This window comes from Aulostomus chinensis, chromosome 2, assembly GCF_037954235.1.
Source record: "Aulostomus chinensis isolate RoL2024-O1b breed Wild chromosome 2, RoL_Achi_v1.0, whole genome shotgun sequence".
Taxonomy (NCBI): domain Eukaryota; kingdom Metazoa; phylum Chordata; class Actinopteri; order Syngnathiformes; family Aulostomidae; genus Aulostomus; species Aulostomus chinensis.
Window position 1 is genome coordinate 28,749,267 of NC_141321.1, and position 20,356 is coordinate 28,769,622.

At 42.3% G+C, this 20,356-nt stretch overlaps 1 protein-coding gene across 21 annotated transcripts in view; it reads left to right on the forward strand.

The window, feature by feature from the left end:
- Nucleotides 1-20,356, forward strand: part of LOC147269674 (uncharacterized) — a 353,014-nt gene that overhangs the window by 155,920 nt on the left and 176,738 nt on the right. Inside the window, exons 11-12 of one of the 21 annotated variants that reach the window (XR_015110573.1) lie at nucleotides 10,243-10,281; nucleotides 11,912-11,940. The exons of the other annotated variants lie outside the window; for them this stretch is intronic. The gene's annotated coding sequence lies outside the window, so the exon portion shown is untranslated. Of the gene's footprint in view, nucleotides 1-10,242; nucleotides 10,282-11,911; nucleotides 11,941-20,356 lie in introns of those variants that run through there. 21 annotated transcript variants of the gene reach the window in all.

Below are 20,356 nucleotides of genomic sequence, written 5' to 3' on the forward strand. Positions count from 1 at the left end.
ACACCAATTCAGGCATATTTCCATCAGGGCAGCCTTTTAATTTTCAGAATAAAAGACACCCCTTCACACCCCCTTCCACTTATCAGCTGAGCAATCGCTGGCCCTTTCAAAGGCAACAAACCAGGTTTCAAATGGCCTGTTCAGTCTGTGACAAGATGTAGCTCATTTCCCTCACAGACCCACAGCAAGGTCACCAATCTCTTAGATTCATTCTGAGGGAGGAAGAAAGAGAGGAGGGGAAGGGGAGGGAGCCACAGAATAAGGCCTCGTCCTCTGCATGGAGGTCATTCCAAAAGCCAGTCATCATATTCAGCTGGATAAGGGAATTAGAGGTGTGTGTGTGTGTGTGTGTGTGTGTGTGTGTGTGTGTGTGTGTGTGTGTGTGTGTGCGTGTGTCTTTGTGAGAGATCTATCTATAAAATATGTTCATTTATAATTGTTTGCTCTGTGCATGCATGTATTATACATATATATCTATATATAAATATGCACATACACATTTATATATAGATATCTATATGTATAGATATCTATGTGCATATGTGTGTGTTATGGACCTGATGGTTCTACATTATTACCATTTCCCCACCGTTGACTGTTCTGGAGGATTTTCTGTAATAAGAGGGCCTTTGTACTTTTGCCTGTCCTCTTGTGTGGCTGCCGGGCTTGTCAGCCTGATAGTTTAATCAGCCAACATGTCATAACCATTGCTGGAGTGGGACTTTGCCCTGTAAATGCAGATTTATATCTAAGTTACATCATTGAATTACATTTTCTGTCTAAATAGCAGGGAAGCTGGTTGAGGGATGTAATAAAACTAATCTACATACAGCTCTGGGTGGATAATCACATCTAATAAGTGGGACTCACGCCCCTATTAGTAGGAAAACGATGGGGGAAGGACGGAGGACAATTCAAGGAGTCAGCTGTGCTTGCTAATTATCTCTTTGCAGTCCTGATGCTTGTGTGTGTTTGTGTGACATGAGTGTGTGGATTTAGATTCCACTGCTTGTGCAGCACTTGCTCTGCAGATGCCTTTCACATTTGTCAGGGTGTTTTGGATCAATGACTGTATTTGCTGCAGGTTATAGCTGAGTTGACATGCATGTCCTATTGAAGTTGCACTTACATCCTGACAAAATTGTTTTCCGTATAATCTTCAAATCATTACGTGTGCAGTACAAATTCTTTGCATGTGTGACCCCCTGACGGAATCAAACACCCCGATAGTGAGAGTGCACTTGGAACTGCACGGTTGTGGCATTCTGCCCTTTGCTTTGCAACACCACATTAGTGTTTTCATCTTGAGCCATTCTCCCAATCTTGCTTTCTTTTCACTGTTGCTTAATGTTCTGACAGAAAGGCAGAGAGAAAAGGGAGGAGAGAGGGGGAGACTTTCCGTTTGAGGCTTAAGGGTTTGTGTCCAAACTCTCTTTGGTTTGGCTAAATTATAAGCATACATGCCTAATAACTAGTCTACCCCGGGCCTGCCAGAGGCTGCATCCCAAAAATAAGCACTGACACATTATGAAAAATGCCATCTGCTTTGAATGATGGTGGGGTCTGGTCTCAGCGTCTTGTGCTTGTGTGGGTGGAGGCCCTGAGGTGACAACCTCAACACCTCTCCTCCTTAATCTGCCTGTATCTCTGACCCCCGGCATTATGTGCCACAGCCCTCTGGGCACCATTATCCAAAACCAAGGCCTTATGTCAAGTCTGACCCTGTAGCCATGTGTCCTCCCTCCAAACATCAAAGGAATGATTAGTGACAAATATGCAGGCGTGATCTGCTCGAGATATAGAATGTTGCAGCAAAACAGAACATATTTTGTTTGGTTCTGCATAGGAAGTGAGAGAATATCACAGGTCTGAGTGTCAGGGTGCTCTCCGCTCCCCTAGGTGGAGCTGCTGAGAGAAAACCAGGATGTGCATTCCTCTGCTATCCCCCTCCACTCCCTCCTCTGATAGATCTCTCACATCACAACAGCCATCAACACATTGGTGCAGACAATATATTGTTTTCCTTACATTAAATACTTCCAGAAACATAACAAAGAGAGAAAATAATTTTTGAGATGGAGTTATGATTTCTTCTCAGAATAGTCATTTCAATGTTGATTAATAAAACTGTAATCACAGGCAACCTTTCTATGAAGCCATTAGACTCTTTATCTCCTTGACATTTGATTTACATATGATATTGCACATGGTACGCTTTTGAAACTGAATTATTCAGTGCCTGAATCACATCATTTTACATTAATGAAAATATGATATGAAATTAATGAGGCATTATCCATTTATGATTTTTGCACCTTACTTATTAATACTGCAGTACAGGTAAAAGTTGACTTTATAATTGCCGGACAAGTATTTCAAACATGATCTCCAGCCTGTACAAAAATAGACCTCTTTATCACTGATGCATTCTGCTTGTCTTCAATTATTGATTTCTGTGTTAAATGAAGATATTTCCACCTGATATATACAGACACTGCTGCTTAGCATATCCTCCTCATCATGTGGGGAGGCAGAAATTGTCCTGGTGATGAAAACAACAACACTTAACAAAGCTCAGTGCAGAACCTTAGTTTAAAATGACATGTTTGGGTGAAATTCACAAAGACATTATCATCATCTCCCGTAACTGTGCAATTTTGGGGCTCCTGTGTACCTCTGGCTGTTGTTAGCCAAGCGGTTAAATGAACGCTGTTTTACCCTGATTGAACTGTCTGCGTAGTAAGGCCGCAAAGCCAGCCTATTTAGAGGAGAGGCTGAGGCTGTCTTGCTGTCGCTGCACGCAACGTATTACCTTCCTAACTGGAGACTCCTGTTTCACCAGAGAGCTATCACATTTCATAACATGGAAAAATAACACTTTAGCAGGGGGGTCAGGTGGAGAAATGGCACCTCTAAATGAGGGTTAAGGCCATATCATTGTCTTCTCTGGTGGAGCCACCCCTGCCTGCAATAATTCTGCTGACCTTCGGTGCCATGCGGCTGGTTCGACATGGAAGGGTGAGCTGCAGGGGAGACGATCCTTTTCACGCAGCCCGTTCCCCTCAAAATGGCTTTTTCTTCTCCCAGACAATCATCTGATACGGAGGCTGAATGAAATCACAGATTACATAAGAAAGGTCCTCTCTCTGCCGCCGATAAGCGCTGCACCTGAAGTGGCTGCTCTCACCACACTCCTCTCATCTTCCTTCCCCTCTATGCTTATCTGCTCTCTTTCCTCTCCTCATTGTTGCGCTCTCTCTCTTTTCTCTTACAAAACTGAGCTCTTGATTTAAAATATGTCGATTGCGGTAGGCAAAGCAGATTAATATGTAAATGTCTGTAAGCTTTATAATTATATAAGATTAACTGTATGTGGTGAGTGAGATGCTCAATTCTATGCAGTCGATTGTCATTTCTCAGGTATGCAACGCCCAATTTTTCTCAGACTTAATGTTTCCACTTTTATATCTTCTTTCAGTAATATAGGGACATCATCAGAGGAAATATTTCCCCTCTGCGGCACATGCGGAATTGAACAAAGTATTAAATAAGGAATGATATCCATTATACATTTGAGGATGAAAAATAATACTTTATTTCCCTTGTGTACTTGCACTATATATGAGAGGAGAGAGCAGTTCTATTGATCTTGGGTTTCATTAGGTGAAAATGCCTCCCCTGGTGTGCAACACCAACTTTTCGAGCCCATTGGAGTCTGGGTAAATCTGTGTGAGGGACACTAGCAAAAATATATTCCTCCACCTGAGATATTCTTCAAACAAAGTCTGGAAAATGTAAATGAAGTGGCTTCTGTGATGGAGGGATTGTAATAGATTCAGAGGCGTCCACAGCGATGGGATAGACGGAGCTTAATTAAACACATGCATGCACAGACTGTCTCTCTCACACACACACACACACACACAAGCACAGATGTTTGATGGTGTGAAAAATAGGGGGAGGTATATGGTAGGTGGCAAAGTGATGCTCTTTTCCATCTGCTTTGTGAACAGAGCGCCGCACTGTGGACGGGAGGGATTCCAACAGCATTGATGAATATCTTCCATATAACACACTCAAGTCATTTTAGGTGTTAGACAGATACTACACACAAAGCAAAACAACATTTTCAATCTGATAAGATATTGAGTTTAAAAAACAGCACCCTCATGCTCACACAACACACACATTTATCTTAATTTCTCCCCCATAAGTATGTCTCCTGTGTGCTTGCAGCAGAGGCAGAGATGGGGGGGAGGGGGGGGGGGGCTGGAGGGTTAGACTATGTTTAAATCAGTAATCAGTAATTAAACTTGAACACGGACCTGATGGTTTTCCTTCATGTCCTGGGGATCTACTCAGTAAAATTAAATATTTTAGTGCTGGGGGAAAGTGGGGGGGTATGTCACTAAATCCATCAGGAATGGAAATGGGCTTAGAGCTTCTGCATAGATTATCCAAATGTAGTTTTGTCTTCAGTTTTTAATATTGTCTTGATTTAAATTAATGTTCATAATCTTTAAAAGTGAAATTATTACAATAGATTAGCATAGATTAAAGACAGCAATGCAGCGTTTATATGACTGATCACAGACTTGTGCTGTAGAAATATGAAAAATATTTCTGATACAACTGCAAGCAAAGGAACATTTTTACAATGTTGTTTGGGGGGTTGGAAGCTTGCGTTGTTGCAGTTTTCCTTGTTGTGATTAATCGGATATATTTACATCACAATCTTGAAAGACTTATTCATGCACCGAGTTTCTAGTATCAAGTGTTGGTGAGATAAGAAGAGGAAGCCAGGTCTTGTCAGTGGCTGTACTTATCTTTGGGAGAAGTGAGAGGCAGATTGCATTTCAATCCACATGTATTATCTTAGACGCTTTGAGGTATTTTGTATAAGAGCAACTTAGCTACTTAAGAATGCTTTCAGTGTTCATCTGGGGATGCACTTCAGAAAGTTTTCTGAAAACAAACATCTGCATGGATTAAAAAATTAAAAGATTTCTTGGGAGAAGTGACCTGAATATATAATCTACAAACAATACTTCCCCAACAATTTCATTTATTTACTCACAGCACAGGGATATGATTGGCTCCTATAAATACAAATTGTAAAGTAAACTATCTTACATAGCAATGGCATCTGCTCAAAAATGAACCCTGTCCCATATAGCTTAAAGGTTCACTTTTCCTTCCTCTTTGTGTAAGAGAATGTCTAAATCAAATGTTGTTATCTTAAGCAGCTCTTCCTGATTACAGAATGAGTTTGTGAAACTCTTTCCAACTTATTTAGTCTGATTTGTTTATCTCTGAGTAAAGGGGGTAATTTTTTTCCGATAAGTATTCCCCTGTTGAAATCCTCTTTAATTCACTGGTTAAAAAGCACAAAGGAATGCAGAGGGCTCTAATGCCGGGACAAACCCAGGCGACGGCAGAGTGCACATCCAAGACAATCCCAGTGCTACCTGTGCCATGAAGATTAGACCATTGTGTGGGAGGAATGTTATCGCCTGCGTGCCAAGTGAAGACTGTGCACTGTAAAAGTCGCCAGTAAGGTGCTTAAGATATGCAGTTTTGTCCCAGGATTTATTGATACTGTTTCAGGCAGAAAAAAAAAAAGAAAAAAAGGTGACCTGGTATCTTGGATATAGTCTTCAGTGGAGACCCTTTGTGGTTTTTTATGCTCATGTATATATTTTTACACCTCCTCAGCAATGTTTGGGGACAGGCAAAGCCCTGATACTGTTCACTGGTATAATTTTATCTGTATTCTACAGAGATCAGGATCCTCAGCTCAGTGCTTTGCAAGTTGAGTGCTGCTGCCAGAGGAAGTTCAGGGCTCAGGGAACCATGAACATCCCTCAACCCCCCCCCCCCCCCCCCTCCACCCATTTAGTCCTTGAAACTGTTAAACCTCATCTGACTGCCACCAGCAACAGCAGCAGCAGCACCACTGCTGCCTTACTGAGTCATACCACTGTAAATCCATACAAACTAAATCAACTTGAAAGACTTTGAACTTAGTATGTAAAAACACAACACACTAAAAGTAATGGCTTGAGAGACCATGAAAAGGCGTTATGATCATATAACAATAGTAATATATCTCAAGTAGACCTTATTAAAAAGACAAACAACCATGTGAAACGAGCCTGGTGCTCCGAGCCATCTGTAGACTGTTGAGTGGACTCTGGACGCCACGGCCCCTGAGGCTGCCGGGACTGGTGAGAGCAATAAACAAATGAGGAAAATGGCAGTGGAGTGGCAGAACGTTGTGTATCAGAGCTCTGCTGTGTCGGCACTCTGATTCCGTTTGTGCTATTACATAATTAAATTTGGACTTGGATCATGCTTTTTAAGAGATTATGTGAGCATATGTTGCTTGAACAAGTGCCAGCCTGTGAAATGGGCCCCCTTTCATGAGCACTGTATTAGGTTTAGAGAGTTTATTGAAAATTAGAATTAGTTTGCTGCCAACAGTTAATGAATTAGTGTTATGATCTTACTCCAAAAGATGCGAGTGTGCTGTAACTTGCTTGACGTCAGGATAAAGGAGAAACCAGTCTGCTGAACAAAGATTGTAAATTAAGTTTTTCTTTTAACTTAACATTAGAAATATTTATAGACCACAGTTTCAAATATTCTGTTTTGTGTGTGTATCTTTTAACAGTGCACTAGACAGCCAAGCATTTGGAGATGATACTGAAAAAAAGAATACCTGTCCTATGAATGTTTTCACATTTCCCAATGGCAATACATCAAGTCTGGCAGCTTTGCTTCACTTCCGACCTGGACTGCAATATTTGGAGCTAGCTAAGATATCTGTAAAACCATTTAAATTTTCTAAAATTATTATTTTACGCTTGTGTTTTTTTTTTCCTTTACTCGTCTAAACGACACCCATTTTTTGTTTCTCCACATGTCTCCAGCCACATGCATCACCTCTGTCTTCAGCCTCATCCACCTCTCTCTCCAGCTCTCCCTGTTGTGCATTCATCAGGATGGGAATGGACAAGCCAGTTGGCTTCACTTAAAGAGACACACATATCAGGGTTCTCTCCCTTTGCATCTGTCATTTTCCCTTCGGTTGAAACATGGCCCCTGTCAGTGCACTCGCTGAATATATCACTCACTCTCTCTCTCTTTATTCCCGTCTTGCTCCGCTGTCACTGCTACCATGCGGCTGTGCAGGTCCGTAAAGGTTTAAGCGGTTATTCCAGTCATTATTGGCTGTTAAATCTGGTGATGGTCGTAAAGGCCCTGCCTGTTCCCCCGTGCCTCAGAGGTCAGCTGATGGCCTGCTTTATGAGCTTGCAGCACCGTGCATCACTGCTGGGCCACCATTTCATTCACACCCCCTCCCCAGCCACTTTCCATCCCAGCGGTAGGACGGATGGATAGGCAGGCCACAGACGGCCAGCTATTTGTCCCTGTCTGCTGGGTTAACCTGAGCTGCCAAAAAGTCTCCAAAGTCCCATATTACTCCGAGGAGTTTGGGAGGCTCGTTGTGATTTGTGACTCCAGATTATATGAATTGACTAGACTTGCACGGCCCACGGAGTGAAAGCAACCATTATTACGGGGATGGCAAGAGCAATTCAGCAAATTTATAGCACATTTCAAGAAATTGTCACATTTTACAATCCCATAAGCGTGAGAGTGAGTTACTCACACTCGTAAGTTGTCATTTTCTCATGCCGTTTGTTGGAGTGAAACTCCCTAGATTATCATTTCAAAAAGTGAATGACATCAATTTTATTTGACTTGTTTAAAGGCCTTTGCCTCATAATACGTATTGTTATATGAGACTACTGCACCAAACCACAGTGCCACATCAGTTATGACTCAAGGAGAGGAGAGGACAACTTCTATCATTATCACTGGTTTTATTGAGCACTCATTCATCAAGTTGACGTATTATTCTCAGTAAAAATGATGAAAGTTTTCAAATAGAATAGACGGTGGTCAGATTTAAAGAGAAAATCGAGCGCTCATTTTATTTTTTATTTAAGAAATCCATTTACTCATGTGAAACTCTGTTCTTTTAAAGGAAAGTCACATTTAACTGCGCTTCCACCAATAAGGGACATTGTTCTAGCTGTAGCTACTGTGTGTGCTAATAATTCATTGGCCTGCCAATTATAATTTCTCTCACAATGGGAGACAGGAAAGAGATAGCAGGAGTGAGAGGAAGTGCGTTCCGCACGCCTCTTGCTCAAGGACTGGCGCTCCAAAGCCAAAGACACTTGGATGTTTTCCTCTTTTTTACTCCTTCCTTTTTGAAGGGGCTTTTTTTTTTTTTTTGGTGAGCTGCGCACAGACGTGCTGTCTTTGCTGTGAAGTGCACCCTTTATTACCAGGCCTCTGGTGACCTCACCCTGCAGAATGAAGTCATTGACTGAGCTGCAGGAAGACAAACCAGCGTTCCGGGGAATTAATCAGGTCCATCAGCAGCAGAGCTGCTGGGCACTGGACGGCCATCCTGGCTCAGTTCTGCTGCATGCCCCTGGGAGCGATGCAGGGTAGTTACCGAGTTGACAGCTAGCTGATAGCCCCGCGTCCTTCATATTACGAGCACATCAAAGGCAGGCCTCCCGGATAAAGCGTCAGGGTTGAGGAGTGGAGAATGAGGCCTCTCACCACTGGCTGGATGAGAGCAGGATGACCTCATCCCTAATATGTTTGCCAGAGTTAGGATGGTAGAGAGGATTGAGGGGGCGTCGCAAGCAGAGCAATTTGGATTTTTAGCAACCTGAAGCTCTGTTTTCTAAAAATGGCTTTTCCCTGTAGTGAATCTAATAATAATAGCAATGATAATCAGCCTCCCTATTTCATTGTCACTTGTGTGTCGCATGTTGTGTTCCAGCTTGTGTTCTTTCTTTGTAATTTGCCTTGTATGATGGTGTGTTCCTCTGTCCAAGAGATAAAGAGAAGACCCTAGTTAGACATCACCAATTAGGAAGACAATCAGTCTGAGCCAAGCTACTTCAGGGCTGCTGACAAGGCTGCCCTACCTAGTCTCACAGCTGAATACTCAGCATAGCATCTTTATTTTTTTATCTGGGTTCCTGTTTGCATTGGTTGGTGGATGTATATAAACTCTGAGCTTGACATTGGGATTTCCGGTGTTTGCATATAGGAAGGTCAGGAGGAGAAGCATGGTGTTATTTCAGGCCAATTTATGAGAAGCACAACAGTGAAAAGCTAGTGAGCCCCTTGTCAAAGATGAAGAGCCATTAGCTCGCCAGTCGAGGCTTTGTTATGCTAACAGTTCAGCACTCTATGCAGAAAATGACCCCTTTTTACCCCTTTTGAACAAAATAGACTTTATTTTATCATTTTATTGCCGTCTTTCTTGTCTGTGAAAGGCAGTCATTTGGCGATGTTTGATGGTGCGAGCGTGTTTGTGTGTGCCTGAAGAGAGGCGGGGGTGTTTCGCGTCTGAATTCCTGAGCTGTGTGAAAAGGATCGTTTTCTTTGGGGCTGAATTTAATGAGATGATCAATGACCCTCAAGATTCACATTCACAACAGGGAGAGAAAAAGAATGAGGGAGCTGAGGACTCAATAGGTTTACTGCGATTGTATGTCAGCTGTGGTCCCCCTTTGAAAATGCGAATTGTTTTTGAAACATGAAATCCTTCTTTTTGATTGCCGACGGTAGGATTTCCTTTGATGTAGCGGAGGCAGACAGAAACAGGTCTAGGATTCTTTTTCAAGTTAGATTCAGTATTAGATGAGACATTGGTCAATGATGAGTATGAGAGGCTGATTAGACGACAGCAGGTTTTATGTATGTTGCAGAGGTATAAGGGTCATGGTAAGAGGGTCATTCCGCCAACAGCAAATGGACTGATGTCTTACTACAGTACATCGCTGTCGGACAATTTGTTCTGACTGATTTCAACTGATTGTACTCACCTTCCCCTCTCCTTCCCTTTGAACTGCAAAGGTAAGAAGGGAATGGGGAGAGGTAGGCTGGAAACAACACTGACAGAGAGCGCTGCGTTCTCACTTTCAATTACGGAGCACACAGTCGGATGTCAGATCGTATAACATTTGAGATCATACAACTCTAATATTTACATGTTCTTGTGCATATAAATTAGCCTGCATTTGATATGAGGTAATATACTAATTTTATCCCCAACAACCATGCATTCCCGCATGTTTGTTAAGACAACAGATTGAATAAGAGAAGATGTGCGTGTATGAAACTTGTTTCTTGTCCCTTTTGTAGAAAACCTGCTACTGATCTGGGTCTCATGTCATGACAAAGGTAGGCCACTATCCTCTGGTATGTTGTACTGTGCCCTCTTCCCCAATTTGCCTATTGTGAGTGTGAAGGGGAGCCAGAAAAGGATGACATCATGCAGCAGGCAGTGTTTGAAGTGCCAGTCCTGAAGGAACCACTTATAGCAATTAGGATATCCTTGAACAAGCGTTTGCGAAACATTGGCTGGTTTTTGGCATTTGCCTCCCGTTCCTGCCTACTAACTAGCGAGGTTTGATCTCCCATAATTATCTACCCACCGGCTCCTCACTCCTGACAGCTCTCTCCCTGGAGAGGGCTGAATGCCGAGGCTACTCACTGATTGCATCAAAGTGTCAGAAATTGCAACATCAAAAATAATAACTGATATTCCGGCGGCAGGCTGCTCTTTGAATATTTCCTTTAAAACGCTCTCTAATTTGTGTCTCGCATGGTGCCAATGTGTATGTGACTGTGAGGGCTTAAAGCAAATAAAAGCAGGGGAAGTGCATTCATTATTGAACCCCTATTTACATATGGCAGACTATTCTGTCTGAACTGGCATGAAATAGATGTGCGTTTATTCTGGTGCTGCTTTAACACCAGCCTGCACTTCTTTCAGGACTTGCTCAGCATCTGTTCCTTTTGCTTCCTTCCTCCTGACTTTGGAATATTTTTGCAGTACCCTACAACACATCTCTGGTCCCCATTCTCTCTGAATGTGCCCTCAGCAACAGCGATAGAAAGAGGGGTAGTTGGCAGTCTTGTTAAACTTGAGAGTGACCATCCTGTAGCCTAGAGCTGTTTGAACGTCACAACACTGTAACTCGTAGAATTTAGGGACAACGCGAATAAAAAGTGTGAAAATATGGAAAAGTGCTTCGTCATAAATATCATTATTTAGCACATTTATTGTGTTTCTTTTCCTGTTTTCTTAAATGATTCAACATGATCAATAAATAAAAAAGACTTTGAATAACAAGTTCATAAAGCTGAATCACAGCAATCACAAGTCATTTTCCATCAAGGTTTTTGATGCACATTTTGAACGATCAAGTTACAAAAGCTCAAATTCGGCCCTCCCTCAGTTTCTCAAGAAGTTTGTATGCTCACTTGAGGTGTTTTTCCTTACCCTTTTTACATACATGAATGCATTGTAATGCTCAGACATAGCAAATCTTTACCTCACAGGACAAACTGTCACTGGTGTTCTCCCAGATATTCCCAAACTTTGTCCCCTGGCAACATTGCTGGTACTTGCTGTCACGAACGAACTACTGCGACTTGCCCATCTGAAAGTCATTCTTTTGGCATGCTCTCCCACTTGCTCAATAATGTGGTGCTACTGTTAGCATACCTAGCAACGAATTGTCTGCAGAAATGCAAATCTGTGTGCTGGCAAGCATGTAAATATTCACTCAGCCAGTGTGTCCACAGGGTCCACTTGCAACATGTTGGCGGGCTCTTTGAGGGTGCCATTCATATTTCAACACCTATCTTGACTCTGCCGACCTTGCCGAGTTACACATTAATAACACATCGACAATACATAATCTCTTTCTTGTTCTCAACATTAACATTATTCTGTTCAGCGCTGATTGCATTCTTTTTCTAATTGTGGACATCAGAAGAATTTGCAATGTTTCACTCACTTTAGTGGTTCCCTAAAGGCCATTTGCATCCCATGCCCCGTGTGTATGGAAAGGGCTTAGCCTTGCTGCTGGTGAGTATTTCTTCTTTGAATTGAAGGGGACAATTGTGTGTTAGAGCAATGAATTGATAGAGACAGTCAGCCAAGGTTTTTGCAAGGCTGAAATTAAAATCAGCGCAACAGCGAATGGGGCTGCTTTACCAGAATAAATTAATGCCAGAAGAGAGCGAAGAGGCAGGTTTGCTTTGCAATGACAAATGTTGATTTCCCCTGAGGTATTTAAAGTGATTTGACCCAGTCATTCTTTTAAATCACAGACAGGAGATGATAAATGTGCTACTAATGAGGCCTCTGCATTTTATCTCTCACTCTCCCTCCTGCAGGATTGCCCAGGCTCTAAGAGGCGCCTGCTATGTCTTCACATGGTTCTAAAAGCACTGTTAGCCCGACTAAATCCCAACAATGTAGAGCACAGTAAAAACATCCACACATATCCTTTACATGCTGTGAAAGATTGTCAGTAAATTAAAATCAAACACGCAATCACATTGTTCTGCAAATGCACCCTTTTTTAAAGCCTCACTAATCTGAAAAGAGTCACTGAAATTCAACCCTGTCAGCGTTTGTAGACATTATGATAATCTTCCAACCATGGGCCCTGTTTTTTCCTGTCTCCTACCTCCATCTAAAGGGTAAGCACTTTGCCTATATACACATGACAAAAACCAGAGCTGCAGGAGCTGTTAACAGCACAGCTCTCATTATGTGTAGCATTGAGCATGTTGTGGAAGGAGATGAAGGCTCTTTTCAGGTGCAGATGTAGAGCATCATTGATAGGGCGTGCTGCTTTCCTCTTTTACAGCCGGCCTCTGATCAATCAGTGCTGACAGGGCAGGGGCTTTGTGTGCCACATAGCGGGACAAATGTCTGCCAGCGAGCGGGGCACACCTGAAAAGAAGAAGCAGCACACACCACCCAGCCTTACGCCTGCAGATTAACCCTAGCCCGCTTTGATGGATTAGCATGCAGAAAAATTGCTTGATTATTGATATGAAAATTTTTTTTGGGGGGGGGGTAAAATGAGGGTCCCGGACTGGTGTGTTTCTGAGGAATGTGTGTGCGCGGTGCTAGTGATTATCTACCTCATTTCCCCTTCTCACACCTGCCCCCCACCCCTACTCTCAGAGAAAAGAGTGATACAAAGGAAAGACGAGGACATGGGGAGGAGACAGAGTGAGCCACGGCCCTCTCCAGGAGAGACACATTCAGTCGCCCTTCACGAAATATTGTTCATCATCATATTAACAGGGCTGAACGTAGGGAGATAAGGCCTGTCGAAAAAAGTAAGCAGAATGTCCCGGCGAGATATTTCAATCCTCATCCCCCCACCTACATTCCTTATTCATTCATTCAGAGTGAATATGAAATGTAGCAGGACCTTTTTTGAGCCAACCCAAGAAAATGATGACATAATCACCTCCCCTTTAATTGCTTGATTTGTCAATCCCCCACAATTCTGTGCTGCAGTACTGCACCTCTCCTGTCTTCAGCATCCCTTTACTGTCAAATGTAACCCTTAATGACAGAACCAGACCTGGTATTTGCGTAGTTCTGCATTATGTTGACGTTTAGATACAATATACATGCTGAAATGAACTGAGATAAAGCATTAAAAATGCACATGTGAAAGGGTTCAGTGAGCAGCCTGCGCTACATGACTCAACCCTAATCAAATGGGACATATCATCAGCAGCTACTGTACTTGTTCTCAGAGGAAATTGCAGTGTAAAGGTTGTAAACTTAGTGATGACTCTCTTTCAGAGCTCCTCTCTTTATTACCATGTCCTGCTGAAACACAAGTGCCACTCCCATAGATGTGGCTGACCTGATTATGGTGACCTTTTTTTTCCCAGTGAAGAATAGTTAAAGCAATGTTTCACATAATTGAAATGTTTTTGAGTATATTTTGGAAATGAAATTACTCTTGCTATTCCCTAGTGTGAGATGTTTATATCAGCGTATACCGCATGTCAAACCAACGTCCTTAGTTCAGTATCTCACTTTTACAAATGTATCCAATTATAATCTAATAAATTGCTGTGAATAATACCGTTGACTGTGCCTTTTGCAAAATGTATTTTGAGCTGAGAAGTGCATTAAGCAGATCCCACGGTTAGCCAGAGCAGGAACTTCTGAGCTGAGATTAAAGGGTCAACGCAGGTGACAGGACTGTCAGTCGCTGCCCATCTCTGACAGCCTGAAGATGAGGGATTTTCAAGAGCCATGGATTAGCTTTGTGGTTACTGCTGTTCTGATCACAGGAAGTTAGGCTCTCTCTGTTAAATGTCATCCGTGACCGACGAACGGGATGCTGCTCTCTCACGGCCCGTCCCATTACTGCAAGCGGAGGCCTCTCGAAGGAGCCGTCCCTGACTAATGGGAACAGTGTGTGCACAGTTTGAACTCCAGAACTCTGGTGACAAACACGAGTAACGCAAAAAGCGTGTGTTTTACAACCCCCCCTGTAAAGGTCCAGTTGTAAACTGAGAATTTACGCCCTTCATTAGTGGTAATACAATGCACATAACTCTAACGTATAACAATTGGGATAGCTATAAAGTAACCATTTTATACCTTCTCAAATCTGTGACTTGTTGGTGACCCCAGCAGAGGCAACGTAAGGGCAGCCAGATTTACTGTGTCTGTATATTCTCTCTGATAGGCCTGCGTTTTTAGGGAATTAAAGGTGCCAAAATTCAAAATGAATTAAATAATCATTTTATGCACCCCATCAGAGATATTAATCTCCAAAGCATGATTTACAGCTAGTTTCATGTCACTGTTTGGTTTTATAGCCAGCCAAGGATGGATAGAAAATCACCTCTGTTTTTCTGGTTGTTTGTAACTCTGAGCCCTCACCCATGACTTCTAAAATAGCTTCGCAATCAAAATTAACAGGACTGCATTCACAATATTTTATCTTTAGCCTTGACAGTGGGAGCACAACCTTTTGTTCAACTGCGACCACGTCTTCAGTGATAAGGCTGCAATTCATCAAAATGGGCATAATTTGTACACACCCACGCTGCAAAATTTGCATCAGGGTAACTACGTTTATCTCTTAGCGGGAGGGCGATGTTGAAATCACATCCCCTTCCAACTTTGTCAAATCAGTTTCATTGTTCAAACCTGTGCTGCAGCATGTGTTTCTTTGCGTGAGCTATGGTTCTGTCGTTGTGAATGACTTGGAGGAAGCACACTGCAGGCTGCAGTCCATTCTTCTTTGCAGCATGACACAGTCAATCACCCGACTGCCATCAGTGTCAAAGGGTGGCACACACTTAGCAGGGGATCCTGAGCGGAGCCCATTGATGAGATGAAACAGGTTGACTTCTCCCTCGGCCTGAAGTGGAATGAAAAAACAAATGTCATGGAGGGTGACAGAGAGCGTCTGTGTCTTATCAGTCCAGCCAATGTGAGTGATGGTTCTTATCTGGCCTCCTGCTCCGAGGCTGTTTATTATCCTAAGGTGGCAGGGTGGTGCTGGGAAGAGAAGAGCACTGGGAGCCCCTTCGTGATCCATCTCTGCGGAGGTCTCCTTCCCCTCTTATCTGACCGCTACATGGATAACTGCAGCTCTTGTTTACAGATGCCAGCCCATTTGAATGAATAGCAGGCGCAGGATATGATTCCTTTGCTCCCTTTATCAGTCCAGGTGAGTTATAGTGAGGGTGGAGAGGGCCACACCATCCTTTACACAACCAGACATGCACTTACACACCCCCAAAAAGAAATCGTCAACATGTATACAAACATTCATATACATCAGCTTACATGCGCGCGCGCACACACACACACACACACACACACACACACACACACACACACACGCATAAAAACATACAAGACAAAGAGACAAAAGATGGTGAATGCAAGGCAGCGCTGCAAAAACACAGGAGAATATACTTGTTTGTGTGGCCCACTTTATCTCTTTTCATGAATTACATTCATTTCTCTTATCATGTCTTTTTCTTGGTTATCTGAGCCAGCATGTGTTGTCAGTGTATACAAGAGTGAGTGATGATATGAGGAAAAAAGAAATGATCCATGCCTGTGGTGGTCAGTGGGTACTCTATTGAGGTTACAGCATTACAGAGCGCCATATCCTGAATAGGAGGTGTCGTTCCTATATTTACCTGTGTTTTTGAAAGGAAAACCTCAATAAAGATGGCATTTTTTTCCTTTCCTTTTTTATCACTTGTTCCATTTCCTTTTGCCATCTCTGTTGGGATATTCCTGGTGCTCCCTGGCAGGGCAGAATGTGTGGGTTTCCATTTCAAACAGAGCTCTCCATGCTGTCCATCACATCACTGGGGGTCTCCAAAAATACATACCTTCTGTCAAAGCTCAGGAAGGAGGGGAATGAAGGGAGAGGTGTTTAAGGCTACCGGTCGCCCATTCCCTCGGGGTTCAGTGGAAGGCAGGCTTTCTCCTCAGATCTAAGTCAGCTCTCACCCAAGCTGAAATAACTTGTTTGTTTGAATGTACACAAGAGGGTGCATGGTGGGGTTCTGAAGGGCAGAGGCACAGTTAATCTTACTGAAATATTTCTTACCACTGCCCTCGCCAAGTAACAGTGACATCGTGCAGCTCACTCCTTCTCTGGTTTTAGCTTTACAGAGCCAACAGGGCAGAACGTCATGAGGGATGCTAATTGCAAACCACCAAAGGCAGGCGGCCATCATGAGGCCAGAGTGGGAAATGCCAAAGCGCTGGAGTTGGCGAGGGAGTCCGGGGAGGTGGCAGGGTGGAAAAGGCAGTGAGGAATGTAAACACAAAATCCTGCACTCTCATTAAAGAGTTGTGAAAAGGCCTTGAGCTCAGCACAGCATCCCAGGCTTTGCCAGTGCAGATGCCATTCTATAGACGAACAGCTCTCTGTAGACATTAGCCAAGTCATCCATTAAAACATGGCTAAAAAAATATGAGACAAATGACAGTGTGGTGGTAACAGCAATGCCTTCATCATATTGAATAGCGCTAAATCTTTTATCACTAGATCTAGTGTCACTGTATATTCTCTCTCTATACTTACCACTTGAATATCAGCATCAGGTTTAAAGCCTCTCTTGTATTGCCGTGTGGTTTGAATCTTGCAGGTACAACTAAACATTTGACATGAAGGCTCACCACCAACTTTGAATTAGGTAGCACCTATCTGAAACATAAACTCCACCTCTCTGTTCCCTAAATCCACTCCTGTTGTGTACCTTTGAGGCCTAAGATCTAATAATATGAACACAGGTTGTACAATCGGGAGCAAAAAAGTGAAGACAGTTTCATTAAACTTCATCCATGGAGTGCTGCTGCAAATAAAAGCCAAGGCTGATGTGTGCTGTGGCTGTCGGCGCTGTCTGCTGGCTGGGGTTTATGTTTGAGGTTACATGCTAGAGTAGAAACATGATTCATAGGGCTCATTCTTCTCAGTCCAAGACGAGGAAAAAGCCAAATGCCACGGCCTGATGCTTACCAGAGCGTGGTCTGTTGTTTCTCCCGTGTCTGGGGCCTTCACACACACACGTAAACACACATACAACACAGAACACACTTCGTAATGCTTACGTGTCCAGTCTGACATCGGCCAACCTATTAAATCATTCTTTATTACAATGTCGCTAAAAATAATGAACAAATAATTAGTTTCCATATCTCTCGTTTATAATACAGAGAATCCTGCTCAGCTTTGCACCACCGCATACTGATTTATTGTCATTGTTCTGTGATTAATTTATCGTATAAAAGTAGCATCATCCACCTCAACTTAATAGTATTCAATTAATCACAGGCTTTCACACTTGCTGTCAAAATAATGGCAATTTGATAACGTGACACATATAGCGGGGCAGATTACCAAGTATTTATAAATGTCATGGCTAGCCTGTAATACAGAGTGACAGGGAAACATGCGCTGGGCCCAGCAGTGTCTGCTCCTATGTAATGCAACAAATGTACCATCCCCATAGCAAAGAGGCTATGAATAACTGTGATAATCACAGCACAATGGCTTCATTTATCAATGCACCAGGAAGACAAACGTTAGGGCCATTAAGCTGCCTCTTTAGTTTCTCTTCTCAGTGCTCGTCTTTTTTTGGAGCGCCGGACAGCCATGTCTACAGACGGATGTCACAGGTGACTCCCTCCTGTCTGCAACCCTGATTACTCAGCTATAACACATAAAAGAGTAGAACAATCATTGTGAGCATGGATCAGTATTTGTCAGATTGTTGTACATTTCTTACCAAAGAAGATTTAATTATTAATCTCAAATATTGCTGAGAGGAAAGTGTGAAGCACCTTTCTATACCTTTATATATATATATATATATATATATATATATATATATATATATATATATATATATATATATATATATATCAAAGGTTAGCAGACTCAAAAAATGGTCCTTATTCAATTAAAAAAATGTATTTTAAAAAGATATCATTGAAAACTGCAAGAGCTGATTTAGAGATGGGTCCATAGCTGATACCCCTTCAGTTCAGCTCTAAACTTTCCACTCTTTTTTTATTTATTGCTTCTGAAAGTGAGGTTATGTGACCGCTGCCGTTTACTAGTCTGTTTGTTTGCATGATTACATGAAAAAACTATGTGGCAGATATTCTCAAAACATGGTGGGGACATGTAGGAAAAAACATTTCATTTTGAACCAGATTGCTTTAACTTAGCGGAAAATGGCATTATTTTTTTTACCCTGGGTTTGGCGGAGCTGTTTGTGCTCTGAGTGCCTTCTAGTTTATTTATGTTTTAAATAAATGCCAATGAAAACATATTTATAGAGCCCAGTTATTTGTTCATTGCTCTGTTTTTTTCTGTAACTTTGTTAAATAAACCTCTGATAGTGGAGATACACTAATCACTGGAGTTATGTTGACTGTTGTTACAGTGAATAATGTATATGAAACCTGAGTCAACTGTTCTAAAAACATAAAACAGCCAAGATGCAAACAGTTCTTTAAAAAAAAAAAGAAAAAAAGCTGAGTTGGCTACTTCTGTTCCCTCAGCTGCCAGCTAAAGCTTGAACGCCTCAGCACAGTTAACTTCCATGGTCCTGCCGTGAACGTAAACCCTCGTCTCTTAAATGACTCGTCAAACCAACATTCTAGACCACCTGAACTACCAGTGGTCACCTACTGACTCACTGCTGCATCCATAAATGCCTGAGCCTGAAACGTTAGTCTTTAGCCTTCCTCAGTTAAGACTTCGAGAGAGAATCATGAGTATTTATAGTTGTAATAATATGGCTGTCACTGGAGAATGGACGATTCTGTCATTTAGGAATGAGATTGTGATGTCTATTAATGTTTGTTTTTGTACTCCATAAATACATCCAGGTGTCACCTGAACTCTCCAGATTACTAAATATAAATTCTTGTTAAATGACCACATATGGAACCGTATTTGGCTAAATTTCTGATTTTATTTCAGTGTGGTAGCAATTCTCTACACAGATTTCATGGTGCAACTCAGTCTTTATCTGCTTTTGCACACAAAAGTGACCCTAGCAAATTGAGCGAGTCTTAGTAAATTTTTCAATTAACCACATTTATCACGTCTCCTCCTCTCATTTGCGTGACCCTCCCTTACATGTATTCAGGATTAAGAGAGGTGCACTTCACCGCATGTAAAATCTTCCTGGGAGGACACAAACACAGCATCAGGCTGAAGAAGTCAGCAGACAATCACCTCCACCGCAGACTAGTTTAGCCACCAACCACAGCTGCATATAAATACGGCTGGAAATATTTAAATTAACATTCTACGTGGCGTTCCCTCTGCCGACTGAGCTGGTGCGAAAGCACCCTCCTCCCCAAATCCTTGAGCTGTTGAACTGAACACCGTTTTATTTTTCCCTAAATAAGCCTGATTTCCAAACATCACTTGTCCCCTCTAATATTGGTATATTTTTATTTTCCATATCCATATTTATGACATGAATTGCATGACGGTGTGATATTGAAGCCTCAGGTTTTGTTCATGTTTATATGCATTCTTCACATCTATTTGCTATTGTGTGACTGTAACCATCATGTCTGCTACCGGCTCCTTTGAGGGTGAAACCAGCTCGTACCTGCTCGTATTCATAGAAGCCCCTCAAGCCATTTGTTAAGTAGCCGACTCAAGATTCTACGAAGTTGCAATTGCTGGGGATGAGAGTGGTCCACACAGCTCAGTAAATCTGTCAGTCATGCCCTATATGTGGGAACAAAGATATGTGTTTGATGACAGCTGAACATGGTAAGTAAGGCCATGTTGGAGGTTCAAAGTTTATTCTGGACCCCAGAAAGAGCAGCTGGCAAAATAATTCACCTCAAGGTTCATTCAGAAAATGTTCAGTGGCATTTGACCATATCATACAACCCTCATCACACTCA